The following is a 26,411-nucleotide window of genomic DNA, read 5'->3' on the forward strand; positions in this document are numbered from 1 at the left end:
AGCAGGGGCACCTGGGTGGCTCATTTGGTTAAGTGTCTAACTTCGGCTCAGGTCATGATCTCATAGTTTGTGGGTTCAAGCCCTATATCGGGCTCTGTGCTGACAGCTTGGGGCCTGGAGTCTGCTTTGGATTCTGTGTGTGTTTCTCTCTCTCTGCCCCTCCCCCACTCATGCTCTGTCTCTCTCTCTCAAAAATAATAAACATTAAAAAAATTTAAGAAAAGAAAAATTAGACAAACAGGACTCCATCAAAAATAAATTTTGTGCATAAAAAGGCACTATCAACAGGTAAAAGGGCAACCTACAGGATGGAAGAGACTACATGCGATTCCTATATCTGATAAAGGATTAATATCTAGAATATACAGAGAACTAAAACTTGGCCACAAAACAACCTGATTCGAAACTGGGTAAAGGACTTGAATGGACGTTTCTCTGAAGAAAATAAGTGGCCAAGAAGTACATGAAAAGAAGCTCAACATCAAGGACCATTAGGGGAATGCAAATCAAAACCACAGTAAGATATTACCGCATACCTATACAAATGACTACTATATTGAAAAAAACAACAACAACAACAAGAAAAGAATAAGCAGAAATTAGATCCCTTGTTCAGTGTTGGTAGAAATATAAAATGGTGCAGCTGCTATGGAAAACAGTATGGCAGTTCCTCCTCAAAAAATTAAAAATAGAAGGGTGCCTGAGTGGCTCAGTCAGTTAAGCATCTGACTCTTGATTTCAGCTCAGGTCAGGATCTCATGGTTCATGAGTTCGAGCCCCATGTCAGGCTCTGCACTGATGGTGTGGAGCCTGCTTGGGGTTCTCTCTCTCCCTCTTTCTCTGCCCCTCCTCCACTTGCTCCCTCTCTCAAAATAAATAAATAAACTTAAAAAAAAAAGTAAAAATGGGGCGCCGGGGTGGCTCAGTCATTTAAGCGTCCGACTTCAGCTCAGGTCATGATCTCACACTCCGTGAGTTCAAGCCCCACGTCGGGCTCTGTGCTGACAGCTCAGAGCCTGGAGCCTGCTTCACATTCTGTGTCTCCCCCTCTCTCTGCCCCTCCCCTGCTCATGCTCTGTCTCCCTCTGTCTCAAAAATAAGTAAAAACATTAAAAAAAAATTTTTTTTAAAGTAAAAATAGGATTACCAGCAATTCCACTCCTGGGTATTTACACAAAAGAATGGAAATCAAGGTCCTGAGGACATTTTTGTACACCTGTGCTCATAACCACATTATTCACAATAGCTAAGAAGTAGAAACAATCCAAACGTCCACTGGCAGATAAATGGATAGGTAAAATGTGATGCACCCATACAAGGGAATATTATTCAGCCTTTAAAATGAAAGACACATGCTTCAACATGGATAAACTTTGAGGACTTTATGCTCAGTGAAATAAGCCCATCACAAAAGGACACTGTATGATTCCACGTATATGAGATCCTTAGGGCCATCAAATTCAGAGATAGATGGTTGCACAACATTAGTGATGTATTTAATACCACTGAACCGTACACTTAAAAATGGTTAAAATGGTAAGTTTTACATTACATCTATTTTAACACCCAAAAAACCCCCAAACAATAACAAAACAAAACAAAAAAACACACAAGTCTTACGGGTAAGCCACTCCAAAAATAAAAATAGTGAGGAGGCCAACTTGTGCAAGAGAAAGAGGCAGGCTCCTGCCTGGTCCTGGCTTCACCCACTAGTGGAAGGTCACTTAGGGGCCACATCATCCGTCCTGTGGACTGGAACACCTGACCTAGTGGCCCTCAGCTGGTACCAAGATTCATGAGAGGGTGAATCTCGCAAACCCAGCCTTCGGTCCAAAGCTGCCTTATCCAAGGAGGTGTGACTTGTGTTTTGGAATGACCCCAAGGCTAAGGGCCGAGCTTCTGAGAATCAGGAGAGCAGTTTAGGGGCAGTGGGTGGGGAGCCTGGGGCTGGCCACATGGTCCTTGACCAGGGCAGCCACAAGGGAACATGGGAGTAGAGGGGAAAGAAACACAGTCAGGTGGCGACTGTGTGCACTGGGCCAAGTCTGGGAGCTTCTGCCATCTGCATGGGGCAGCCCCCAACAGTCACATCCGAGGTGGGTCCCTCTATTAGAGGTACCCTCTTCCTTCAGATCACCAGAATCAAACAAGCAGAAGGCCCACTCGGAATTCTCCCTGCGGCTCTGCAGGGCTCGGCCACATTCCAGGGTGTATAGAACCGGTGGTGGGGAACAGGGATGTGCACTGACATAAGGAGGGAGGCCTGTGAACAGGAGCTTTGGCCAAGGTCCAAATGGGACCTCAAGACAATCCCATTCTGAGGGTCAGCTTCTTTGCCTTTATGTGAGGCTCCTGCCAGTCCTATCTCTTTTAGTCTACTCTGGGCTTTAGTGGGCTTCTTTAGGACTCCCCGTCAGCCTAAACACAAAGGGCCAAGGGCAGGACGACCACATTGTTCCCTGGTTCAGTAAGTGCTCACGGTTCCCCAGGGCCTGACACCCACAGTCCCCCACCACAGCACTGCTGGGTCTGGCTGGAAACTGAGCAAATGGGTGAGGGAAAGAGTGCCAGGCAGAGGAAAGGCATGTGCAAAGGCCCTGTGGGCGAGGGGAGAGATGAATCACGGTGTGACTGGGGAGATGAAGGAAGGTCAGAGTGGCTGGACAGAGAGAGGAGTCACAGGTGAGAGGATGAGGCAGGGTTGATCAGAGGTGCCCACTGTGTAGGTGCATATTTGTGACCATGTGGGTTGAGTGTGTGTGCGTGTGTGTGTGTGAGTGTGTGTGTGTGTGTCTGGGGTTGCACACTTGCAGATGTGTGTATGTGCCTGTTTGCAGGACTGTGTATGTGTGTGTGTAAGCACTGGTCTAGGTATGTGCCTGTGTGCAGGTCCGTGTATGTGTGTGGGAAAATGTAAGTGCTTGCCCAGGTCTGTGTGCGGCTAGCTGTGGTGTGCCTGCAGCAGAGTGTACAGGGAGAGAAGGTATGGGTTACAGTGTGGAGCTGGGCTGGGGTGAGCGAGAGGGGCTGAGGGGAGGAGTCAGGGGTTACTTACCACTTACTGGGGCTGGGGCTTTGAGCCTGGCATTGGGGTGGGGTTAGGGGGCACTGTTGAACGAAGCCAAGACCCATGCCCGAGTTTTCACAGGTGGAGGGAAGTCAGAATCAGGCCAAAGGCAGCAAATTGATGGAGAAGGGTGCCAAGCTGCAGAGTCGGGTCGGGGGCGCTGGGGTGAAGGCTACAGGTCTGTGAAGGCGGGCAGGGCCTGCTTCCTGACAAGTGACAGGTGACCATGAGCAGGTGGTGAGGGGAGTGTAACTGCTGGGTCAAAGGCCCTGAGGTGAGAATGTGCCTGGCCAGTCTGAGAGACAGGAAAGAAGGTGGGTAGCTGGCATTGAATGTGAGGGGCTGACAGTAGGAGGTCACTGTAAGGGGTTCTGCTGTTTCTCTGAGCAAGTTGGAAGCCAACCAGAGTGTGAGTGAGGAGTGCCCTATCTGAATAGAACAGGGTGGGCTCCTACATGTAGTTATCCAGGTGACAGGGCAGCAGCATGGGCAAGGGCTAGGGGTGGGAGAGGCAGGGCTGTATGGTGGACAGTGCCTGGTGACGGAGTGGGGTTGGTAACACTTACGTCCACTACTGTCCTCGCTCACGGCTGAGTTAAGGGCCAGGACAGAGCAGGGCGGAGCAAGGCTGTGCAGCACCTTGCTTTTCTTGTGTGCATTTGTGCATGCTCCCCTACAGAGGAAGAGAGCCTAGGGCCAAGGTCACCAAGGTGTTGCCCAAGCCAGGCTAAGCCAGGGGTCTCCAAGGAGAGAAGACAGCTTATCAGCTTACAGGCCTGGAGAAGGCCTGGCCTTGGCAGGTGGGACTCGCTCATCACCAGGAGGGAGGTGGAAACAAGAAGCCAAGCCCCTCACTCTGTGGACTCCCTCCTTACCCAAGGAAAGCCCACTCCAAGCTGAGACGCTGAGTCCTGGGCTATCAGAAAGGGGTAAATCGGGGGTGGGGGGCAGAATTTGGTCCCATTGAGGAGGTAGGCCCACATCTAGACTGAATAAATGGAGAAGCATGGTTGTGTTTGATGCCCAAGCAGAAGCCACTCAGATGGCCAGCTGTGGGCGAACAGGGGTAGAACCCCAGAGGCAGAGGGCAGCCCAAGTCTCAGGGCCAGCAGGCAGGGTGAGACCACATACCCAGGGTACCAGCAGGCCCCCGGTTTTCTTGCAGACATGCCACACGTGCCCCTTGGAGAGTGCTCAGCCCCAGTGTGGGGATCAGCAAGCAGTCTGAGGTCCTGGGCCTTTCCATTCCCCCAGACCTGCCCACTTGTCGCCCCCCATGGAGGCCAAGCATCAGCCTGCCTGGGCAGGGCTATGACTCAGCACTACTGTCCCCTGGCCCCGCACCCCACCCCAGCTTGCTCAGACACCTTCTGCTCTGGCAGCAGTGGCTCTCCCACCTGCCAGCTCCACCTTGGCACCTGGCAGCTGCTCTATGGTGACCTGGAGTGGGAGGAGGCTGGAGGCCCAGCCTGGGTGTCTGTGACTTCAGGCCCTTCCTTGCATAAGGGCATCTGGGCAGAGCAGGGAAGGCTCTGCCCCAAGTCCCAGTAGGCTCATGTCTTAGGGTTTGCAGGCACTGTCAGGAGAGGCATGTTGGGGTACCCTGACATATTGGGGTCCACATGCCTCTCCTGCTTACTGGCCTTGGCTTGCAGGTCAGAGAGGCTCCCATCGCCTTCTAGGGGCAAACCCGCCCATGTTGTTTCCATCCCATGTTGTTTCCATCTTCTTCTAAAGAGCGAGTCTCCCTCCCCGCCCTCCGGAACCGTCATCCCTGCGTCAGCTCCCACCGTGGCTTTATTTTAGAAACACAGGGTCCGGAAAAGCCTCTGCCTGTACAGTCACTGATTATCGGTTTTCCTCCCCTCTTAGTAAGGAAATGTTTCCCACTGCCCTTTCATGCCTGGCGCACTAGAATCCAGTGTTCTACTTTTGGTCAACATTTGTGCACACTCCTTCCTGCCTGAGTGTCATGTGCTGGGGTTCCTTGTCTGCACCCCGATTTAGGTCTTCTAGAACCCAGCCTGGACCGCAGGGGTCTTCTTAGTGGCTCTTCTGTGGTCTCGCATAAGCTGATGTACTTTCACTGCCCCGTTCTTGTGCTGGTTTGGACTTCCCTCCCCTTTCAATTCCCCACTTCTCCCCTGTCTGAACACGGTGAGGCCCAAGCTGGTATGTCACCCTCTCTAGCACTGCTGTGCCCACCAGCCAGCACCCTACGGGTGTGTTACTGGCCCCATCTGCATGCATCGCCCTAATGGTCTGGTTGCCAGAGCCTGGCAGAATCTTCACGGTGCCATATCCTTGTGTCCTTGGACCGTCAGGGATAACTATGGGCTGGGCCTGGGGAGGGTCTGTCCCAAGGAAGCTGGGCATCGTGGTGTCAAGGCCAGGCTTGGCTTTACTTTCCAAGCCCACACTCTGCCTCCTTAGGCTGCTGAGGCCAGCCATGGTGGGGGACACAGCCGGCATCTCTCTCATGTGTGGGTCAACCCTTCCCTTTCCATATGTGGGACAGGTGGTGCCCACCCGTCCTCATATACACGTCCTGTCTAATCGGCCTTATATCATCCCAGGGACATGGGTATGACCATACACATGTAGGAACTAGGGTTTGAGGAGCAGGGGGTGCTTCCTCAGGGCTGCCTGGCTGGCAGCCTGTGGGGCTCAGCCTCCACTGGGGCCTCCGACTTCTGTCCCCACGACACAACCCACTTACCTGCTGTGACTTACTCAAAGTTTCTCTTTAAATTGACTTGCATTTTTAAGTACTTTAAAAATGACTTCGTATTCATACTTAAATGGAAGCTGAGGTTGCTGTAGGCAGAAGGAACCTAAACTGTAAGCTGGTGTCACTGCTGCCTGCAGGGACGCTGGCCATGGAAGGGCCAGCGGGGCGCTGGCTGTTTGTTAAACAACTGGGATTAGCGCGCTGGAGGGTGTGAGAGCCACACTGGCACCAAACTGAGATTTTCTCCTTGAAGGAAAGGGATTGAGAGAGAAATGAGAAAGGATTACCCTCCTCACGGGGAGGGCAGCTGCTGCTCACAGCTGTGGCCTCAGGCCACCTTGTATGTTCTGGAGGTGCAGATGGATACACAGGGAACCCAGGCCCAGAGGTCCTCTAGCTGGGACCCCCGGGCTGAGACAGTGGGGTAGGAGTGCCAGCCCCACATCCCTTGTCCTCACTTAGGCCAGAGACCATCTCTCGTCTCAGGAAAGAACACCACTCTGACCTCAGGAAGTCACCCCCTCTTCTGCTCAGTTCCATCTGCCTGTTCATCAGGGCACCCTCTGCTGCTTCTCCCATCACTAAATGACCTAGCACGAGGTGCAGTGGGCATCTGTAACCAGGCCTGAGGCCTTCTACACTCAGATCCAAATGGGCAATCAATCAATCAATCAACCAACCACTAGGCCCCAGACGATCATCACTGCACCCTCTGGGAATCAAGCCTAGTGTGTGGCAGCTCAGCTCTGGACTCGGGGACATGGGCAGGGGAGGCGTGGAACAAGCTGAGTCTGTGCCTAGAGGAGCTCATATCCTGGCTGGGGAGACCATGAGCAAATAAGTGTGAGAGGCCATTTTTGATAAATGGCAGTGCCGTGGAGAAGAGGGAGCAGAGGCATATGGCGGGAAGATCCAGGGAGGTGACAAGACACGATTGTAAGAAGCTATTGTCATGTAAGGGTGGGAGAGGGGGCCAGAGCAGGAGGCAGGCAGGGTGAGGACACCTGAGGGGGACACTGCCACAACTGCTCAGTTGGGCAGCAAAGACCTGCCTGGCCTGGGCCCAGCTCACAGCAGGCCCACCTGAGCAACATCCTTCCCATGGTTCCCTAGGGAGTGGCTCAGTGACGGCTGCCATGGCAGGGACCAACTCCTCCCAGGGGCCAGAGGGCAGAAACTGTGCCCACTGAGACCTTATTTCTCCCATGAAAGTGCCTTTGGTGGTGGTGATGGCGGGTGCATCAACCTGCACCCAAGAACTGTGGGCAGTCTGCTGCCAGTCCCTAGGTGGGACCCTGGACATGTGGGCTCCCCAGAAAGGCCGGCAAGGCAAGGCCCAGGAGTACGGCTGAATGCAACATGTCTCCCCCACTTTAGAGCTTGTGGGCCTGACCAGCATCACGTATAGCAGAATCTGGGTCGGCCCATTCCAAATGCTCCAATGGTTTTGGACACAACAACACATATTTCTGGACTAAAAAGTCTTATCTTCCTGAGGAGATAAAAGCCCCTGCTTGCCTTAGTGCCAGTAACACTGGATGGAGGACAGGGATAGGCCACCCTCCTAGGAGTTGCCCTCTGGGGAAAGCTGGCCTCCACACCCCACCACTTCCTTCCTGGGATCCCCCACCCCCCCACCCCCCCACCAGAAGCCTGGTCCCTGCCTCCCTGGCTGCGTTCCCCACTCCCCTGTCACAGTGCCCTGCCCCAGCCCACCCCACTGAAAACATCCCCCTCTGGGGCCAAGCAAGAGCTTCCCCCACTGTGAGAGCCCCCTCACTGTTGCAGCACCAGGCAGCCCCCTTGGAGCCTGAGGGACTCGGTGGAGACTTGCCGCCTGGCCCTGTGTGACCTTGAGCTAAGTATCATGTGCTACTGGCTTGGCACTGGGACTGGACTTCACCCTGGGAGAGTCCAGCAGGGATGCCCAGGACTGGCCCTTCATAGGCCTCTGGGCCGCTGGCTGCCTTGCAGGTGACTTCCCTGAGCATACCCACCATGCCCTCAGGTCGGTCTGACCTCCTATTCGAGGCCCACCTTACCCTCCCTCTCCTTCTCTGTTGCCAGCTCTGTAAAGATGTGTAGAACAGATGGATGGGTAGATGGACGAACACCAAAAATTACTGGTTCACAGCTCCAAAGCTTCCCAGCACTCCCTTCTGAGTGGGTTACCTCACATGACCTTGCCTGTGGTCCTGTGTGGTCTACTGCCGTCCACACCGGGCCTCTGAGACCCCAGCAGGGGACTCTGACCCCTCTGCCGGTGCCTAACCTCCCCCAAATGTCCCAGGGCATTTCACCCACCCCTCCCCAAACTGCAGGCAAGAGTCCTCCTGAGCCTTCCTGCCTCCCCCTCCTACCACCCCTGGGAGTTCACCCTGCCCTTTCCCGCCTCAGCTGGTTTGTAATCCCACCCAAAACTCTATCCTGACCGTTTCTCATCCTGCTGAAAATAAGAGAGGAGCCCGGGGAAGGCATGGGGGGAGAGAGCACACCCGTGCACCCCACCCCTCCCACCCTGTGCAACAGCATCTCCTGGTCTCTCTCACACTGAGAAACCCCACACTTCCCTGCAAGTTGCTCCTGGACTCTCCCCTGGAGTGGTCCTGAGGAAGGGGCTTCCAGGTTGGCTTGCCCAGGAGAGAACTCTACAGTGTGGGCAAGCAGACCTTCCCCTGCCCTTGTCTGTTACTGACCCATCATTTACAAGCTTTTCAGGTAGACAGACCTACCGCTCCTTGTTCTAAGGTTAAAAAAAACAACAAAAACCCAACCCTGTAGATTCCACCAGGGGTGCGTGCGTGCATGCGTGTGTGTGTGTGTGTGTGTGTGTATTTATTGTAGGTATATTTTCAAGATCGGTTAATGACCAAAAGTTGCCATCAAAGTTGGGACTTCTGGCTGGTTGGCATATTGAAATATGACTTAACACAGGGAGTCATAAGAAATGATAATACGAACTTTAAACATTTTAATTTAACTTAAGACAGATAATCATACATTCCTTTGCCAATTTTGGGGGCGGGCCATCTTTTCTCAGAGCACAGGCTCACTCATTGGAGTTACTGTCACTGTTCCTTCTCAAACCAGAGCACATTATGTGTGAGGTCCAGTTGGCTTTCTCCAGGCAGTGTGAGGTTGCAAAGTACCCAGGACCTGAATCCTAGGTTGTCATGGCTCTCTGTCTCCAGTCTCACAGTTTGGTCTTGCCCAAACCAAACCTAATCACAGCTTGTACTGAGGCTTTCCAAAGCATCCACTGAATTTCCACAGAATCCCTCTTTACGTTCATATTTCATCAGTGTGTATGGTGTTCAAGGATGTAGTCACAATGACAAGTACAACTGGCACACACAGGTTTGGGCCAAACACCAGTGACTCAAAGGGATGGCTGCCAAAGTGCAGGACACTGGCTCCCTCCTGTTCTGGAGCATTCGGCCGGCACGCTTTATCGTGAGAACAGAGCACGCCCATTCATCCAGTGAGCATTGGTGACGGGGATAAAAGAGTTAGAGCTTGCTTAGAGCACCAAGATTTCTACAAGTTCGTAAGTGACTCTGCATTTCATTGATCACAACAGCTTCTTTGAAAAAATGGTAGCATGTGCACACGTGAGACACTTCTGTGCTGGGGAAACAGGACTCTCTGTGTTGGGTTCTTTGCAGCCACTCCACAGCTACCTGGCCTCAGGCCATTGGATTAGCTTATCCATGTCCCCCCAGCCTGCCTGACCGGCCTGGCACAGGCAGACCCATAGCGAGTCTCCTCTTAAAAGCAGCCCCCCTTTCTTTGCCTCTTCCTAGCTCCCTGCTTATTTCGGAGCCAGAGTCTGAGCAGATGGGGGAAGGACCAAGGTTGGGTGCACAGTGTCCCCAGCTGCAGAGAGGCCCCAACAAATGGCTCTACCCCAGCTAGGCAGCCTCTCAGCCTTAGGGCACTGAAGACGGCCAGGGAGGCCCTTCCCTATGGCCCTGTACTGTCCTGTGGCTCTAGATGCCCTCAGCCTTCTAGCCCACAGCTGCTAAGGCTGACGAGATGAGATGTGATAGCATCGCCTGAGGAACACTGACTCAGGAGGAAATCAGGCCAGAGATTTCTGAGCCAAGAGTAAATAAATAAATAAAAATGAAAAGGTTCCACATACAAGGAGGAGGGAGGCACAGATGTGCAGGGAAGACATGTGGCCTTTACTAAAAGCCGAGTGGAAGGGGTTGCTGCCTGGGGTGGAGCCTGGCTCCCGGTTTCCATAGGGAAGGTAACTGCTGACTTTTAGTCAGGCCCGTGGGCTGGGTAAAGACTCTGATTTAACCACTCTGGGTCTCTTGCCCTGCAATTTCCTGCCTCTGAGTGTGGAATCCCAAGATCCTACCCCCCACTCCAGCTATCGTCCCCCCAGGCCAGACCCTCTCTGCTGAGGGCTCTATGGACCAGGCAAGTGCATAGCTCCTTCCCCGAGCCCCTTCTGCCTCCGTGCAGCTCCTTTTTTTTTTTTTTTTTTTTTTTTTTAATCTTTCTCACCTGAAAGGTGAGCACCACCCTTTTTCTTCCTTGACCTTCCTCACAGCCTGCTTCCCAAGCCTTCTGAACTCACGTAGGCCTGCAGGCTGTGAGTCTGGGGCCCCTGCAGGTCACTCTCAGTGGCTGGTACTGGTCCTCCCATCTATGCCGGGCGAGCCCTAGGAGTCTCTAAGTCTGCGGTAACCTCTGACCCTGTTGATGAAGTTCTCAAAAAGCAGAGCCTGAGATGGGGATTCTTGGGCATGTGACTGGTCCAGGGAGCAGGTTCAGGAGACAGGGAGACAGGACAGGGCCAGGCAGGGAACCAGGCAAAGGTGTGGTTTCAGCCACCTTCTTGGTGTGGCCTGATCCCAGGGAGCTGTGGAGCCTAAATGAAATCAAGGCTGTCCCACCTTGAGGGACAGGACAGGGCCTCCCAGGGCCCAAGGCTCTTTTCCAGCAAGGGGTGCAGCTGTGAGCAGGCAACACTGATGTGGTAGGGGACAGTGTGCCGACAGGAAAGGGGATCTGGGGGCATATGTGGCATGTGTCTACTGCATGCTCTGCTCTGCATCCCTCTGTCCCCTGCCCCCACTCCTTCTGACAGAACCCAGTGCCTCAGGTCAGGGCTAGGCCTGGCTGGCCTCAGAGGAGCCCTCTGTCTGAAATCCAGCCACCAGCCTCCAACCCCCCAGCCCCTCACTGGGACTGCCACAGTGACCTCTCAGGCACCTTTGCTCTCTCCTGGCCTCTGCACTCTGTGCTCCCCCAGCAGCCAGGGGGATCCTTGTCAGACTGTAAGACAGAGCATCTCTCCTGTGCTCAAAACCTTCCCACAGCTGGCCATCTTAGTTCTGAGCCAGAGCCTGAGTCCTCCCAGGGCCCCAGGGCTCTGTGACCCTGCATCTCCCCCCGACCTGCCGTGCCCCCTCCACTTTCCATGCTGGGTGCACTGGCCCTCCTGCTGTCCCTTGAGTATCATCCACAATTTCAACTCCGGGCTTCTGCACTGGCTGTTCCCTCCACCTGGAACACTCTTTGTCCAGAGAGCCAATCCATTCTTTCCCCAAATGGCTCAGATGTCCCCAACTCAAGAAGCCTCCCTTGCCCATTCTATTTATGACTCCCCAAACATCCCACAACACTGTGTTTTCTACCAGGGCACACAGCTTCCTTACCGTGTTTACTGCCCCCCCTTGCCCCCATCACACTTACCCCGCTCCCCATTCACACTTGTGAATGCCAGCTTCGCAGGGCAGGGACGTTGGTCTGTGTGCCAATGATGTGTCCTACAGGCCCAGGAGTATCCGGCAGGAAGCAGGTGCTAATAAATCCACCCCAGCCCTTTGTACTGAATGAGGGAGGGGCCAACTCATCACAGGGAGGGGACAGCCAGGGACTTCTGGGAAGTCTTCTGGAAAGGCCCTGGGCCTCCCCCAGATGAACACGGTAGATGTGTGGCCACCTCCCACCTAGTCTTGGCCAACCCTGATACTGCTCTGCCTCTGGGCCCTCAGCCCAGATGTCCCTTCATCTGGTAAGCCCATAAGAACTGGGCTTCCGTTGCTGCCACCGGAAACTTGCCCCCACCCCAACTCCATCCCTCCCTCAAGGCCCTGAGGCCCCTTCACAAACCCTGGTCCTCACCCTTGGCCTCCCCACCCAGCTCCAGCCTTTCTGTGCCAGTGACAGAACACAGCCTGGGGCTGCAGCTCTTCCTTTGCCCCAGTCCTCAGCAGCCACAGTGGCCATACCCCCACACCCCCTCCACACCGGTCCTCCACCCCTCGCCCGCCCCAGGAGAGCCCCAGAACAGCCAGCAAGACAAGACGAACACACCCAGAAACTCAGGCCACGTAGGAACTGAGCCCAGTTGAGGAGCTGGAGGAGCCAGGGCAGGGATGGTGGGTACAGTGTGGCTGTGGGGCTTCCTGGAGGAGGCGGGTGGGGTTGGGGCCTCAGACAGTGCCATCATTGTTTTTGCGCCCTCTTCCCTGCCATGAGGTGGGGCAGGGCTGGGGATGTGCGTGCATACGTGCGTGGCGTTATCATAGAGGAAATCAATGCCTGGCACTGGCCCAGTGTTTAAGGGAAATGAATAGATTTTGGCCGAGGACAAAGAGAGTTTGATTAATCAAAAATTGGATAATGGAGGCAACACTCTAATTATTTTTCTTCCCAGCATTTTATCGAGAAATATGTTTGCACAGCATATCAGAGGTAACAGAGTGGGTGAGGGGGGGTGACCATGCTGGAGGAAAGCCCAGCCTGGGGACAGGGCCACCGCACCCCACATGTGCTGATGTGGAGGCTGGCTGGCTGGTCCTGGTGGTTACTCCATGGGGCCACAGGAAGCAAGAGGGGACATGTGGTGCAGGCCTGAGGCTGCACACAGCTGGGGCAGCTTGGGTCACAGCAAAAGGGGTGGGCAGGGTTGCTTGCTGACATGGTGGCCAGGGGGAGTGGAGGTGCGGCACCACCAGCTCAGGTCACTGGGACCTCCTGCAGGGTGAAGGCTGCAGGTGTCAAGTACTCCAACCCATGGTCAAGGAGGGTCTTTGGAAGTCCCTTTGGGCAGTTTGGAGCAGTTTCTCATGTTCACCTTGGTGAGCTGCCCTGTGGCTGAGGTCAGATAGGACGACCGGGCCCCACAGGACCTTCTCATAGCCCTCCCTTGTCACTCACCTCCTCCTCCTGCACTGTCCCCACCACTACAACACCGTTTCTGTGGTCACCTAGTCTCCTAACTCCAGGCAGCCTTCTTGGAGCTCAGCATGAGGCTCACTAAATTGCTCATTCATTCATTCAGGGTACAGAAAGAGGCTGCCATGGGAAGAAACATGCGTAGGGTCCTGGGTTGCCTGTTAGACTCAGGAGGCTGGTGGAGGAAGCACTGAAGAGGAGACGAGTCCTCACCTAATCTGGGGGATCAGAGTCAGTGTCTGGGAGAAGGGAGAGATGAAGGAGAGATGAAGGATGAGCTGAAGCTTCTAGGCAAGAGTCACGGTGTAGTGGGCGGGGTCAGCCAGTCCTTGGCAAACACATCTGAGTCTAAATCCTCCCTCCAATACCCACCATGGACATCACTTGTCAACCATGACCACTTTCCCTCTGAGTCATAACATAGCCCCAGAATCCTTCTCAACACTCTGTGCTTTGGACAGTCACTCCAGAGTTGGTACAAGAAATGAAAACTATCTATACCCTTGACCAAGGCCAATTTAAAGGTGAGGACACTAGACCCAGACAGTGAAGAGGCTTCACCAGCGTCAGCATTACAGAGAGAGCTGGGACTAGAACCCAGGTCTCCTGATTTCCTCTCCAGTGCTTTTCCCCCTGCACCAAGCGGCTCTGCTGAGCTGGTCTTGGGGCACAGGCCATAGAAAGGCCATTCAGCCATCACATGGTCACTGCAGACACGTGTTCCTTTCCTACCACTGGGATCTAGTCTTGCTCTCTTACAACAATTTCCTATGGACATGCCCCTATTTGTCATGACCATATGAAACCTCTACGTCTGACCAAGGACTTGCCAGGTCATACCATGTCACTGAGGGGCCAGGTGTCAAACTGAGGCATCTGATTTCCAGTGGCAGGGACCCATGCCTATAATGGCAGCATGAGAAGTGAGGCACTCACCTGCCTTGGCTTGTGAGCGAACCACAGTCGGGCCTCACTGGTGCACTGTCAGTGGTGTCCACCTATAGGTGATTTGTGTTTGTTGGCCAAACCTTAAGGCCAAAGACACACCTCTTGGGATCAGAGGGTTGAGCTGGAGCACTGGTTCTCCAGTGTGAGGACTATAGCCACTAGGAAGCCCAGCCCTCTGCATGAACGTGGCTCAAAAGATCATGTTAGCCCTGACCACTTGCCAGTATTCATTTACCCCTTGAACAGCCATTTCTTGAGGCCCTACTATGGCCAGGCCAGGCTCTGGGGCTGGATTCTCAGTGGCAAACAGCCAATGAAGGTCTTGACCTTACAGAGCTTACATTTAGATCCAGGAGAGAGATAGTATATAAAATAAATAAAGCAGGTAATAGGTTATATTGTGATGAGTGCTAAGGGGAGAAATAGAGGCAATTACCCACTTGGGAAAGCCACCCCATCTTCCCACGTCTCAGTCTCCTTGACTATGAGGACAAAACTGAGGTAAAAATCAGCCCCTTCTTGGAGGAGTTGGTAGTGGAAAGATAAAGTGAGCCTCTGCCCTTCGAAGGCACTAGCTCACTGTAATCCACAGCAGGTTCTGCTGCTGTCCTCATGAATGCCTGTGTTTGGGCTCTGGGGAAATGTGCATAACTGAGCCTACTGTCCTCTGCTCCAACACCACAACCTTGACCTCCCTGGCTCACAGGGGCATAGAGCCTTGCTGAAGGGCTCAGGGCTCAGATCCTGGAACCCTGCCTGGAAAGCTCTCCATTCCAGAGGTTGGGGAGGGCTATTCAGTTGGGGCAGGGTCTCTTTCTGAAACGTTTGCTCTGACCACTGTCTGCACAGCCAGGAAAGGCACAGCCGGCCTGGACAAACCCTCGGGGAAGGGTGTGTTTCTGGCTAGAGGCTGCTGGAAGGAATGCCGGGCTTGACACTGTTTGTAAGGCCTCTCCCTGCACCGTGGTTTTTAACAGTCTCGCTTCTTAGCACTTTTTGATGGATTCTCCAGGGATGTCTCTAAAAGAGAGTTATACCTTAATTTAGAAGCAAATAACTCAAAACTCTGTGATATACCAGGTTCCTTTGGAAAAGGGATGAACTCAAGGAAGCCATTGTTGTATGAAGCCAACTACGTGCCAACAGGACTGCCCAGCCCTCAGCCCTTGAACCGTGCCTCCCTCCCGAGGTTAAGGGACAGAGGGGGAGGAAGCAACACTCACAGGAGGCCAGAGTGAGGCTTGCAGGCTGGCTCCGACTGACCCTAGTGGCCCCAAGTGCCAAACACAGCCCGTGTGCCCAACTGCCCAAGGGAGAAGGGGGAACATGGTGGCAGGCCCGTGGAACTGCCCTCCCAGTGCCATAACCAGGCTTCATGGGCAAGCACTTGGGCAGTCAGTCAGGGCCCCATGCCTTGTGTAATGCTCTACTGTCTTGAAATGTTTAACAACTTTTACCAAGGGCCCACAAATCATATAGCTGGTCCTACCCCTGTTGCTCAGTCCCCATGCACTCCACGCATACCTTGGGGTTTGCCTCAGAGGCCCCGCTCTCCTGAGAACACCCTCTTCCACAGTCTTCCTCCACTCCACGTGGCCACTCCACTCCACTCCATGTGGCCATCATGATTGTGCTCCCACCTCACTTGCTGGTCAATCTTTCTCAATCTCTTTTCTGGAAGCTCCTTCTCGGCTCATGCTCTGAGAGGTGAAGGCCCTGAGGCCTGACCCAGCCCCTCTGGTCCCACCTACCCTTGATCCTCAAGTGACCTTGGCCAGTCCCTGGCTTCCCATACACCTGGTGCCAAGGACTCCGGGTTTCTACCCCCAGCCTCGCTCGCCCCTCTGACCGCCACATGTGTCCATGTCTACCAGGTCTAACCTAATTTCCAATTTCCTACCTCTCATGATGGAGTCCGCATCTTCCTTCTCTGCCAATGCCACTGCCATCCCTCCAGCTGTCCATGCTTCCCGTCCATCATTAGGTCCTCTTTAAAATAAACCCCATCCAACCACTTCTCATGACCCCTACTGCTCCCACTGTACTGGGTCAGCAGCCTCCTGCCCCTGACTGCTGTAACAGCCCCTCACGCCCCCCCCCCCCCCCGTTCTTGCCCCCATGTCCATCAACCACACAGGTCTTTTAACAGCAGAATTAGTTTGAGTATCTCCTCTTCTCCAAGCTTTCTCTCCTCTTCCTGCCTCACTGGGGCCTGCCTGACCTCCTCCGTAAACCACCCTCCCTACTGGGCTCTGGCTACCTGGCTTTCTGGTGAGGCCTCCAGCAGCAGAAGTGGGTCAGCCTCAGTGCCTATGCACCTGCCACCCTCTTTCCTGGTGCTCTTCCTTGTCAGTCATGACTCACCCGTCACTCTCCATGGCACTGTGCCAATGGTCCCTCCATGCAAAGGGACCCCCTGACCCTCTCCCATCCCCCTCCCATTTAATTTGGTTCTCTTCACAGCACCTACCTTACCTGGCATTCAGTTACCCAGGTGTTGTGTCAGCCTCTCTGAGACTGCTGTGAGCACCATGAGAGCAGACGCTGCATCTGTCCTGCTCCTTGCCATATCCCTGTGCCTGGCACAGTGCCTAGTACTCGGCAGGTTCTGGTAAATATTAGCCAAAGGAATGAATGAATGTGCGAACCATTTCTGTTTCCTTGGGCTCTGTACGGAGGGCTGACATCTCCCATGTGCTCCAGGAGCCATCAGATGGTCCCTGTGGTTAGTCCCTGTCAGTTCACTACCGCGAGCATCTTCCCTGCCAGTGTGGATGCGTGTAAGGGGCCAGACACACGGGGAGGTCCCATGCAGGGATAGGTGCAGGGACAGGGCAGGGAACTCTTGGCTCTGTTTATGGATGAAGACAAAGAAGCTCAGTCAGCACAGGGTTGGGCCAGGGGTGATAGGGCCAGGGCCTGACCCAGGTCTTTGGAGGCCTCAACTGGAGGGCCCCCCGAACCTGCTTTGGGGCATCTGGGCCTTTCCACGTCAATCCCCGGTCTGCCTAAGCTGTGTCCGGCCACTGCTCTGGGGCTGATCCTCAGCATTTGCCATGATGCCCCTATCCATTTCCTTTTGCCCTCTTTCCTGCCAACCACAGCGCCTGCAGGCGTGTGTCTGGAGGCTCAGTTACCCCAGGTTTCCTTCCTGGGGTTGTGGGAGAGCAGTATGCTAATCTTCTTCTTCCAGAGTTCTTGCAAGCCCAGCCATGGTCAGCAGCAGTGAGAACATCCTATACCCACACAGCATTTTAGGTCTTCCGAGTGCTAGCAAGAGACAGGATAGGGCTGCCTCATCCTCACATCCAGGGACGGAAGGCACGGCACACACTGCCATCACAGGTATGTACGCATGAGAAAAACACACAGAAAAACACGCTGTTCAGGCCACACCCCGAGTCTCAGGCCAGCCCTCCCACCATTCAGTCGTCCATCCCACTGGCCTCTTACAGGGGCCCTTGCCAAGTCCACCTGGTTACCCAGAAGTTCCTGAAATCACCCTAGAAGCTTCTGAGATCTGGACCAAGGAATTACTGAGACTCCACGAAACAGAAGAGCTGAGAGGTTGGGCACAGAGGGAGGAATCCATTCCATATCCCAAATCTAGCATCCCACAGACTCCTGCCAGAGTCAGAATGTGGTCTGGCAACAGGCACAAGAGTGAAGTGGCTCTATCCCTCTTGGCATAATCTGCACCCCTATGAGGGCAGGCAGGCCCTGCTCTCACTGCAGCAACATGGGCTTCAGCCAAAAGCTGAAAGTGAGTGTGTGTTAGGAGTTTGGGGGGGGGGGGATGCCACATACATGAGTAACAAACAGCCCCTTCAGAGGGAGAGCGAAAACATCCCCGGGTATGAGCAAGTGAGCAGATCTAGGGCAGAAAGTGACACTGGCCTTCCAAGGAGGAGGGACTATGCCTTATTTACCTCCTGTCTCAGAAAATCAACGTCTGTTAGAGGGACACACAAGAGTTTTAAGCCAAATGCCAGTGTCTTGTCCCTGGAGCACGAGGAACGTTGAAGGCACACCACTTCATTTGAACATGGCCAGGCTTTCCCATTCAATCAGCCCCTAAATGGAGACTCCCAAGCCTCCCTGTTACAGTTCACAAACATCCACGCCCCAAAGGGGCAGAGTCTCCAACTAAATATCATTCTCCATCCTGGCTAGGAAGGGGGCCAGGCTGTTGGTGACCCAGTACCCTGGCCTTGCCCATGAGACAAGGTGCCTGGAAGGGCAGTCTAGGTTGCAAGGAGACCCCAGAGTCTTTCAAGCTCTTCCCCAAGCCCACCCCAGCTCCTAGGTCACAGAGCTACTCCCTTTTACAGATGAAGAAACTGTGGCCTACCTGGAAAAGCCACAACTAACAAGCAGTGGGGTGTTCCATTTCCCCAGCTCCTTTAGCTCCTGTGCACCTCTCACCCACCTTTCCCACCACACCACCTATGTCTTCCCAAGCACATCCTGTGCTCCTTCCAGACCCAACTGCCTGAGTGCCCTCTCTGTGGTTTGTTCCACTTTCTTCCCTCTGCCCACAATGCCCACCCCATATGTGCTCATGTCCTTCAAGCTCCAGTTCAAATGTCACTTTGCCCACAGGCCCATCTGACTCCAGCCCAGACCTCATCTCTAAGGTCCCTCCAGAGGCCCTGGCACCCACACTCAGGGTTGGGAGACATTTCTCCCCTGTGGGGTGGTGCGTCGGTCTCAGGAGGGCAGGCCTAGTCCACTCCTACCTCACCGCCAGGCTCTGGGGGAGCAAATGCTCAGTAAATATTTGTTTAATCGAATTTGGCCAAGGAGCCTCCTCTAGACAGAGCCCAAGGCAGCCGGACTCACTCCCCAGAGCAGGGAAATCACTTGGGCAGAAGGGAGTCCATCGGGGGCTGGGATGCCTCACCAAAACAGGCAGACCTCGCCTACCAGGCGGGTCCCTCCATCCTGAGACAGGGACTCTAGGGAACCCTGGTCTCCGCACTGTCTTCTTCTCTCTTGTAACAGAGATCCTCAATTCTCGGCCTAGGCGGAGTCCTGCCATCATCACCAAGGCAGGCTCAGCACCGCCCTGCAGGCAGAGCCCCCGTGGATCTCCCGCAGGATACGGAGCCCCAGCCCCGAGGCCCTCACACCCCTCCCCCCAAACACCCCAACACCCCCACCGCCTTTTAAGGGAAAAAAATATTGAGCCAGGAACATATCACAATCGCAGCAGGTCGATACTCATCTCTTGCTCTAAACGCTTCCAAAAGAACCTGCTCTCTGCAAGACCGGTGACGGAAAACTGCGAGCCACTCGGCCCCGGGCCCAGGCCTCCGGGGCCCTCTCCTTCGTTTCAGCCAAGGCCACAGGTCGGCGCTCCTGCGGCCCGGGGTCGCCTCCTCCCCGCTCCCCTGGGAGGGAGACCCCGCCTCAGCGCCTCTCCCGCAGGTCTCCTGGCCCCGGCTCCGCACGGGCGGCTTTTTTTTTGGGGGGGAGGGGGGAGCGACGCGGCATCCCCGGCAGCCCTTGCCCACCTCCCGGGCCCGCGGCCACCCCCTCCTGCCAGCTCCTCGGCCCAGTGGCGCCCCTTCCCAGCACCTGCCCGGCCCGTGGTCTCCCCCTGTCCACCTCGCAGGCATCCCCACCCTGGTCGCCCCGACCCCGGCCGGGCATCCCTTTCGCTGCTCCCCGGCGCCCCCCGCCCAGGCGGATCCCTAGCACAAAGGCCCGGGTGGGGCCCCGGGTGGGGGTGGGGTAGACGCCCCAGCCGCGTCCCCGGCCCCCCGAGGTTCAGCGTGTGCCCCGGCCGCGGGTCCGCTCACTCACCTCCGGGCCGCCGCACGGTGCATCGGCCGAGCTGCTCCGGGTGGGGCGGGGCGGGGCGGCGAGCGCGGGCCGCGGCGCCCTCGTTCCGCACTACGCGGGCGGCGGCACCCGCGCGGGGACGTGACCGGACCGCGGGCGGCGCACACCCTCCGGCCGGCTAGGCTCCCTCCGCCCGCTCTCCCGCGCCGCCCGCCGCCCGCCCGCGGGTCCGCCCGCCCCGCGCAGCGCTGCCGCCGGCAGGGGGCGGAGCCGCGAGCGCAGCGCGTTGCCAGGCCAACCGCGGGCGGGGTTGCCGCGCGCCCGCCGGTGACCACGCGCTGGGCGCCACCGCCCCGCCACGAGCGCCGGCTCTCTTCCCATTGGGCAAGAGCGGCTGACCGATGCATATGAGGCCCAATGGCAACGGGCAGGGGTGGAGCCACGGTGCCGCGCGCGCCGCAGTCCCGCACGAGCTGGCGCTGCCCGTACAGGCGTCCCCGGGACCTGGCTGCGCGAAGGCACGGCTCCGAGCTAGCAGGACTGCTTCTCAAAGAGCCAGAGACAGAGCTTAAGAGTGGCGGAAGGCCCGGGCCCCCGTTCGCCTCCCCCAGTTTGTATTCGAACCCAGCTTGGCACTAAACTCCGCCACCTTGGGCAACCAACTGACCTCTCTGAGCCTGTTTTGCAAAGTGGGGCTAGTGGCACCTGCTTCCCTGAATTGTCGCGACCAACCGCTGGAACGTGTGCAAGGCTATGAGGCTATTCAAACCCTAAAGGTTTACACCAATGAGGTTAGTGCAGCGATGGGAGGGACATTAGTCATCTTTGCTGCTTGCTACCCCAGCGTGAAGGGGCTTTTTAAACGGTCCCTGGCAATCCTGGCCATAGAAGGTTGCCTGGAAAAGGAGGAGAGGAGGAAGGGTCCAGGATGTGTCCCTTAGATCAGAGAGGCAGGAGGGAGCCAGCCAGCTCAGTTAAGGCCAGGACCCCCGCCGCCTTTTAGAAGCTTGTGGAAGGTAGAAGGCATCCAACCGGCAGCAAAATGTACCTGAGCCAGTCTGCCAAATTCTTTCAATTTCCGGGGAGGCCCATTTGTGGGCCTCAACGCCAGGAGTCCCTCACTCCTGTGCTTAAAAGACTTGGGCCAGAGAACCAAGATATTAATGCCACTCCTTGTCTTTTCCATCATTGTAACTTGAAGCTTGGTGTATTCTAGAGCATCCCTGGTGAAATGCAGATTCTCCTAGGGACACCTTCCTTATCAATTTACACCCTCATGGTCACATTGCAAGGATCACCCAACACCTGGCAGGAGCACTGGAATTGATCATTGGCAAGGGCGGATTGGGTGGTCATCCCAGTCCAGGTTTGTGGTTTGAAGGCAGGGGCGGGGGTCCCATTCTGCAGGCTGGACGCTGTAGCATTGCAACATTATCCCATAACCTTTCTGGGAATGTTTCCTCTGCTTTTTGAGATGGAGACTGTTGGACTACATATCCTGTGACATGACATGCCCACCTGTGAAGAAGTTGCCCAGATTCTCAGGGACAGGACAGATGTTGGTGATGGGCATCCCGAGGTGAACGTAGACCTGGCACAGCGCTGGCTGGAGGTGGTCAGTGAGAACTAAAGGAAGGTGGCCAAAATTGTGGGGCTTCTCTGGGTGCATGCCCTCAAACCCCCAGCCTGGATCAGGCTGGGCCCCTGCCCACAGGACCACTCAGAGGCCAATGGATGTGATACCAGGAAGACGATTGGCACAGGCCCTGCCCTGATGTGGATCAGAGGTGAGAGGGGGTGAGGGTGAAGCACAGACCCAGCTCTGTTGCCCGTACACCCTTGGGTGAGTTATTTCACCTGGATGAGCCTCAGTTTCCTTTTCTGTCAAAGGGGACACTAATAGACTGTCCTTAGTGATTCTGAGGGGAAGTGCACGTAGGCACATGTCTAGAGATGGGTGAGGGCAGTTTCTGTTGTAGGATTGGGGTCAGAATTGAGCTGTTTGCAGAGGCAAACTAGATGTTAGTGTAGATGACCCTCTACAGCAGTCCGGGCATAAGATCGGAGCTAGCCCATGAAACAGCCCAGTGGAGCTGGCTGCTACCTCCCTCACCTGACCCTAGGGGCCACTAATGATTGTAACCCTTCATACAGCAATTATTTGTTGATGACCTCCTCTGCACAGACACAGTTCTGGGATTTAGACAGGCCCGACCCTGCCTTTGGACCTTCCTGTCTGTGGGGCAGTAATCCACCATTACTCTTGCCTCACGGAGGAGAGCCCTCCCCAGAACCCTGGGCACACATGCAGGGGGAGAACTGGGCACTGGGACAGCAGAATGGAGGTGGCCTGTGACCTGGGACAGGAGAGAAGCATGTTCCAAGGTGGGGGATGTGCTGGATGTGAAGGAGCTATGATGATTGGAGGAACCCATGGGAGACCAGCATGGCTGGAACCAGCAAGCAAGTGTGGGTGCCAGAATACAAAGCTGGAGTGGAGCTGGGGACAGTTGAACCGGGCCAGGGGCCCTTATGCAAGATTGGGGATGTTGACCTAAGAACCACCGGAGAGTTTTAAGATTAGCTTTTTATTTTATTTTAATTTTTAATTTTTGTTTATTCATTTATTTTATTTAGAAAGAGCATGAGTTGGGGAGCGGGGCAGAGAGAGGAGGGGAATCTTAAGTAGGCTCCATGCTCAGCATAAAGCCCAATGCAGGGCTCGATCCCATGATCCTGGGATCGTGACTGAACTGAAATTAAGAGTCGGACACTCAATTGTGCCACCCAGGTGCCTCTAGCTTTTAATGTCTTTATTTTTTAAAAAAATTGTTTTAAGTGTATTTATTTATTTTGAGAGAGAAAGAGAGAGCATGAGCAGGGGAAGGGCTGAGAGAGAGGGAGAGAAAGAATCCCAATCAGGCTCCTCACTGTCAGTGCAGGGCCAGGTGTGGGGCTTGAACCCACAAACCGTGACATCATGATCTGAGCTGAAGCCAAGAGCCAGATGCTCAACCTACTGAGCCACCCAGGTGCCCCCATTTTTTTTTTTTTGAGAGAGAGAGAGAGAGAGAGAGAGAGAACAAGCAGTAGAGGGAGAGAGAGAGAAATCTCAAGCAGGCTCCACACCCAGCGTGGAGCCTGATGTGAGGCTCAATCCTATGATCCTGAGATCATGATCTGAACCGAAACCAAGAGACGCTTAACTGACTGAGCCACCCAGGCACCTGAGATGGTGTAGGTTGTCTTAATATGCAGAATCAAATAACAAAAATGTCAACTATTCATCCCAGAGAAAATAAGAAAGCAGAGATTCTGCATGAAGCTGAGTTCAGCATAGGGCTGCAGGATCACTGAGCGACAGAGTGTGTCAGGAGAGGGCCATGTGGTGGCTGCAGCCATGACAAAGAGCTGGCCCTGGCAGGGGGGGGGCAGAGTGGGGAGGGTGGGGGCCAAGGAAGAGGCCCCCATGAGAAGAGGTGCTGGAGGAAGGGTGGTGCTTGCTAAGCACATGAAGGACCAGTGGGAGAGGTAGCCGGGAAACCAGCAAGTAGAGGGTCCTGGAGCCTCAGGAAAAGTGTCTTGAGAGGTAAGATGGGGTCAGCCACATCATATGCTATTGAGAGGCCCAGTAAGCTAAGGACAGGGATGTGTCCTCATGAACAAAGGTGGGCACAGTTGGGGGTCAGTGTGCCAGCAGTTCAAGGCATGGGGGCCACATGAGGCTAACACTGGACAGGTGGGTCCCCCTGAGGTGCAGATGGCCTGGGGGCTGGGGCTGGTGCCCCATCCTCAGTCCTTCCTAGCCAGGAAAACAGGACCAAGAGATAACAGCTTGGGGCTCTGTGGTGAAAAGAGGAAGGGGGCCCTAGTGATTAAGCCTTGGACTTCACCAATCCTGCAGGGACAGATGGCTGAGGAGTGGCCTCTCCAAGTGGTATCAACCTATCTCCAGAAAATGACCAAAACTCAGTCACAGAGCATTCCGTGCCTGGGCATCATGTCCCTTCAGTTCCAGAGCAACTGGTGGAGCTTTCTGGCTCATCAGTCACTGAATCCGTCCTGGCACACCAGCCATGCCAGACCGGGGGCCCTCCCCAAATACACCCATGCCTCGTGCCTTTGCCCTTCTGCCCCATGAGGCCCAGCTCCCCTGGGCCTACCTTCCTGCATGCCCAGAGTGCCTAGGATGCTGGAACTCCTCATCTATGTGAGTATGAACCTGTCTCGTCACGACTGGTCCAGGGCAGATTGTGCCATTGGTCTCCCCACTACCCGAAGATGGGGGTGGTGGCATCTTGCTAGTCTCTGGATGCAGGCAACAGCACCCTCCTGTCTGGCTCTTCTCCCGGCTTGACCTGCTCTCCCAAGCCCCTCTGGCTGACTCTCAGGCTGTGGCGGGGCTGAGTGGGTTTCTCCAGTTTATTTCCTTGGGGTCTGTGCAACCCCCCCAGCCCCAACTTGAACAAGCCGTTGCAGATCTGGGTTAGTTATAAATAGCCAGGCCTGCAACTCTCCTTTTAGCTGAAAAGCAAAGTGAACGAGCAGAGAGAGACACACCCGGCACGCGTTTTATTTTTAATCTTCTCCCTCTGTCTCAGAATGAACTGGGGTCCCAGTGCTCAGCATTTCTAGGAGCAGAAGCCCAAGACAAATGCCTGGGGCCCTGGCTTTGCCCCTGTCTGCTGTGTGATCTTGGGCACTTGAGTTGCCACTCTGGGCCTTGGTTTCCTCACCAAGGGAGGGAGCAGTGGAGGTGATCACCTCTAACAGTTGGACTTGGACTGTCTTCCTCTGCCCTTCCCCCTCCCCCCTGGCCCCCGCCTGTGCCCAACAACACCTTTGGGGGGAGAGGGTCCCTGGAAAGCCTAGGTGCAAGTGAGGCCCCAGTCAGGCCTCACTTGGGATGATGCACAAATTGGGATGATGCACAAATTCCTCATCCCCAGCCCTTTGCTTGGGTGTCCCCCAGCTAGGAACTTTCTTCCTCTATGCAAAATCTTTCCAGCCAGCCAAATCCTTGAAATATCGAATGTTACCTCCCCATGGTGAGCTAGGAAGGGGCTGTCTGGGTCACGTTGTGTCTGAGTTGGACCCAGGGCTGGGGCAGGTAGGGAGCCTGTAGGCAGGTGCCTGGGAAATGGCAGGTGGGAAATGGACCTGGAGCAGTCCAGGTGTGTGGTCTGGCAGTGCCCTGATGGGGAGGGTGAGGCTGAAGGGGAGAGACAGAGGCTGTGTTCCTGCAGGGCAGGGACTGCAGCTTTTGTTTTTGTATCACACTCCTCTAGTGGATCTCAGTGATGGTGGAGTCCCTTATTATGCTAGGCCCAGCTGTTTTGGGCTTATGATGATAGTCCCTTACAGAGAGCATGTTCCCACCCACTACCCATTGGCATTGCACAACTCCTTGCCATCTAGGCTGGTTTCAATAATGAGGAAACCAGGCTCAGAGAAGTTAAGTAACTTGTCTAAAGTCACACAGCTGGATATATTTAGGAGTACAAGCTAGGCACTTTTGGAAATCCGTGTGTATTAAATCTTAAAAAGCCTAGTACTCTTTTTAAAAAAAAATGTGTATTTATTTTGAGAGAGAGCATACATGCAAGTGGGGGAGGGGTCGAGAGAGAGAATCTCAAGCAGACCCTGTACTGTCAGCACAGAGCCCGACGCGGGGCTCCATCTCACGAACTGTGAGATCATGACCTGAGCTGAAATCAAGAGTTGGAAAGTTAACCAACTGAGCCACCCAGGCACCCCAAAAAGCCTAGTCCTCTTAAAGCAATGGGAAACTGCTTTTCCTGTATCATGAATGCCCTGAGAACAAATAGGGCAGACCTACTTCTTCCATCATGACACCCCAGTGAGAACCTGGCCGGGGAACTAGGAGCCACTGGACACGCATCTGTGCCTCTCCGCCCCCTCACCCTGGGGGCACCTGCCATTTGACATCCTCAGGAAGTGAGGGAGGAAGGCTGGGGTGATGTCTTCAAAGAGGAAATCCCTGGTGCTAATTGGCACTTAGAGACCTTTCGGCTAATTAACCTGTTTATTTGTCTCTCTAGAGCAAATTAGAGGGTTTCTGGGGAGGCGGAAGAGAGAGGTGTTGCTGGTGGCCACCTCCATGGGGGCTATATATGGCTTCTTGGTGGGTGGTGTGGGCCACTGGGGAGGCCAGGAAGAGGGCTGGGAGGTGGGCTGGGAAGTGTGGGCTGCCCTTCCATCAGTGCCCTGCTCACTTCCCAGTAATGGCTGCTATGGGAGCAATTCTGGGCACATGGGAGTTAGGCTCCTTGGGGGTGCCGCCCGGGCTGGTTGCAGGTTCCCCTCCAGACATCTGCCGGAGGGAGGAGGAGCTAGCTGGAAGGAGGGAAGTGGAGTCCATCCTTGGGGAGGCTCACCACACCGCTTCTTCCAGCCCCAGTGCCCCAGCCATGCTGCCATGTGGAGTTCCCCTTTCTGAGGGGGCTTTTTTAGACCTCCTTGGCCAGAGTTCATGGACTTCCTGTCATCTTGGGTTGGAGGCACAGCTCTTTTTGTATATAAGATGCCAGCCTGTTAGCTTCTACCTCAGACTTGATTGCAAGCTCTTTTCCCTTTCCCCAAGGGCTGGCCAGACTGGTCTGGGGTTTCCAGCAGCTTAGAGAGGTTTCAAGTGGGAAGGAGGGGTTTGGGTGGTCC

At 55.0% G+C, this 26,411-nt stretch overlaps 2 protein-coding genes across 3 annotated transcripts in view; one reads left to right on the forward strand and one right to left on the reverse strand.

The window, feature by feature from the left end:
- GNAZ (G protein subunit alpha z) overlaps window positions 1-19,908 on the reverse strand; it is a 53,340-nt gene extending 33,432 nt beyond the window's left edge. The window contains exon 1 of the mRNA XM_042961952.1: window positions 19,755-19,908. The gene's annotated coding sequence lies outside the window, so the exon portion shown is untranslated. The remainder of the gene's footprint in view (window positions 1-19,754) is intronic.
- The window catches only part of RSPH14 (radial spoke head 14 homolog), a 79,293-nt gene that overhangs the window by 47,708 nt on the left and 5,174 nt on the right, over window positions 1-26,411 (forward strand). The window lies entirely within an intron of this gene.

Source organism: Panthera tigris, chromosome D3, assembly GCF_018350195.1.
Source record: "Panthera tigris isolate Pti1 chromosome D3, P.tigris_Pti1_mat1.1, whole genome shotgun sequence".
Classification (NCBI taxonomy): Eukaryota; Metazoa; Chordata; class Mammalia; order Carnivora; family Felidae; genus Panthera; species Panthera tigris.